This window comes from Bos indicus, chromosome 1 (genome assembly GCF_029378745.1).
Source record: "Bos indicus isolate NIAB-ARS_2022 breed Sahiwal x Tharparkar chromosome 1, NIAB-ARS_B.indTharparkar_mat_pri_1.0, whole genome shotgun sequence".
In the NCBI taxonomy this organism is placed as follows: domain Eukaryota; kingdom Metazoa; phylum Chordata; class Mammalia; order Artiodactyla; family Bovidae; genus Bos; species Bos indicus.
Window position 1 is genome coordinate 89,225,365 of NC_091760.1, and position 2,960 is coordinate 89,228,324.

The 2,960-nt window shown below is 39.1% G+C and overlaps 1 pseudogene; it reads right to left on the minus strand.

Annotated features, from left to right (window-relative positions):
- Window positions 1–337: 337 nt before the first annotated feature.
- On the minus strand, window positions 338–1,558 carry LOC109562839 (basic immunoglobulin-like variable motif-containing protein pseudogene; annotated as a pseudogene).
- Between the last annotated feature and the right edge of the window lie 1,402 nt (window positions 1,559–2,960).

Consider the following 2,960-nt stretch of genomic DNA (forward strand, 5'->3'; position numbering starts at 1 on the left):
GCAATGCAGGAGACCTAGGTTCGATCCCTGGGTTGGGAAGATCCCCTGCAGGAGGGCATGGCAACCCACTCCAGTATGCTTGCCTGGAGGATCCCCATCGACAGAGGAGCCTGATGAGCTACAGTCCATGGGGTCGCGAAGAGTCAGACATGACTGAGAACTAAGCACAGCACAGCACAATCATACACAAGCTTATTTACTGGAGGATCTACAAGGTTATGCTTTGTACCACAAGATCTGTTCCTATTTAACGTAGACTTAAAATCTCATACTGCCTTAATGCAGTCCTGCATAGACCAGCTGTGTGTGTGACAGCCACTGTAGGTACCCAGCGTCATCAATCATTCCTGTAATCACTGTAACCATGGTAGGTAGCCACTGTTCCTTCTCTTGTAGATACTGGACATCTTTTTCCATGTCGAGTCCTGATGGAAACTAGCACTGAAAGACTGGCCCAGGCGCCTGTGCTGCTTCTTGGAGATGTTGTCTTCAGTCTCAGATTTGGCAATTCCCTGGGCATGTGTTAGAGGCTGTGATTCCTGTCTAATGGTTCCAAATGGAAAGTTCCAAAGGCCAAATCTTTGCCAGCCAAGTCTCTGGAATGCTAAGATGCAGTGCAAATTTCCTCCAACCTTCTTTGTCTTTTGATACTGCAGCCCCCTCTCTAGGGGCCAGATATATAAACATTCTGGATTTTGAGTGTTTAGATCAGTAATAATATCTGCCCATTTTGTACAGTGAATAGCAGAATTTTTCTGCTTGATTCTCCAATTAAGATACAATATTCTGCTTCCTGTGGTATGAGGGGACCCCTGCTAAATGCTTTATTCACCTTAACAGGGGTTGTTTCAAAGCCAATTGGACAAAAATAATGATTTTGGCAATGATAGATATAAACTAATGATTCATCTTTCAATCCATGAGTTAACTTCGACAAGGCCCCGGAAGCAGTTTCTCCAGCTGTTTTATTCTTCCCATGAGGCTTATATAGAACCATGTGGAAGTGGTCATTAATTTGTCTAAACCACCTCATAAGCATCGAATATCCAGTGAAGGGGCCAAACCTAATATCCTCAAATGGAGGTTGAAAGCCCAAAATATGTGAAGCTTATTCTTGTGTGATGGCTGGAAGGTTTCCAGCTCCCATTGTGCTGTGTAATTCTTGTGCTGTATACTCCTTGATAGCTCAGTGCTATTGTTCTGTTGACAGATTCAGTCCTTCCCAAACTCCCTTTTACCCTACTCCTCCCTTTTTCTTTTACTCCTTTCCACTATCTCTAGCTCCTCATTCTCCTCCAGTCTGTCAACAATCAGAAGATTCCAATTTTATCCCTTGACCTTCTGTTCTAAAACTTCACTTTGTAGAAGCTGCTGTCCTTTATTTTTGTTTTAAATCTTCATCTATAATCAGTTGCTCTTAAATCCTGATCTTTTGCCAAATCTCTCCATCAAGCTCCAGCCCTTTAGTTCAAACGTCCTACAAGAAAGCTTCTCTGGAAATTTCTTCAAAACTGAAAAATTCAGTGTGACTTTAAACAAACTTCTGTTTGTCCTTAAAAATGCTCCATTTCTCCATATCACCAGTCCTCCTATAAATATGATGCTTGGAGTTAATGACAAAGCTCGATGCACTTTCAGATAGGTCTCCCCCTGATTTTACTGTTCCTCTGTCATTATCCTACATGTGTGAGTTTAACTCCCCCAGCTTATTTTCTGTCTCTCATATCTCCTGTTTTTCCCAGGCCATAGCTTACTTTTCTCTAACTCCTTTTTTCATTGAGTAACTATACAATCTAATTGGGTCTTTCTATTATTAATAGATGGTTATCTGAAAGGCTATTCACAAATCCATTTACTAAAGCGTAACAACACCATCAGTACCACCTCCTACAACTTACAGTATTTTTACCACCTTTTAAAAACTGATGTATAGTCGATTTACAATATTATGCTAATTTCAAGTGTTCATCATAGTGATTCAAAACTTTATAGGCTCCCTTCATAGTTATAAAATACTGGCTATATTTCTTGTGCTGCACAATGTGTCTTGGTAGCTTATTTATTTTATGAACGGTATGGTAGTTAGTGTACCTTATAAGAAAGCTAATGATGTTTGTAACACACCACCCAAAATAAACACAAACACAGCAAGTATACAGGCCATTAGATAAATACACAGATGAAAATGATTAGGCACAACTTCATAGGCATCTGTTGGTGATGGACATAGTTGCCCTGGTTCTCAGATCTATGGGAATTTATAGATAAAGAGTCTGTGAAAGAAACTTTTTGTATTGTTGTTGTTTAGTCACTAAGTCATGTCTGACTCTTTGCCCCATGGACTGTAACCCTCCAGGCTTCTCTGTCCATGGAATTTTCCAAGCAAGAATACTGGAGTAGGTTGCCATTTCCTTGCCCAGGGTATGTTCCAGACCTGGGGATCAAACTCACATCTCAGCATTGGCAGGCAGATTGTTTACTGCTGAGCCACCTGGGGAGCCCAAAAGAAGCTTTGCTACTGTGTTATTCTCTAGTGGTACTGCAAGGCTTAGCAATTTGCTTGCTATTATTTTATGACTTTTAATACCTCTATATGGGTAAGAAATTATTATGTCTACCAGTTTGTCTAGCATCTCTAGCTTTGCAGTAAGACAAAATAAAAAACTGAAACAAAATAACTATAACTCTGACTAATTTTTATTTTAAACAATGTGAATAATATTATAGATAGCAAGTCAAGGTCCTGTCATTTGTGATTGGAAACATGTACTTGTTAGTTTTGTCTATCCGTTTTAAAATGTAAACCCTTTGGGGAGAATTCAAGTTGCACACTGGTATTTTTTTAATGAACAATAGTCTCCTTCAATCTAAATAATCTTAAAATGATTTTTTTCATTAAATTTAAAGACTTTAATAATGACATTACATCATCAAAAAAGTTGCGTAAGTACTGCAAAGGA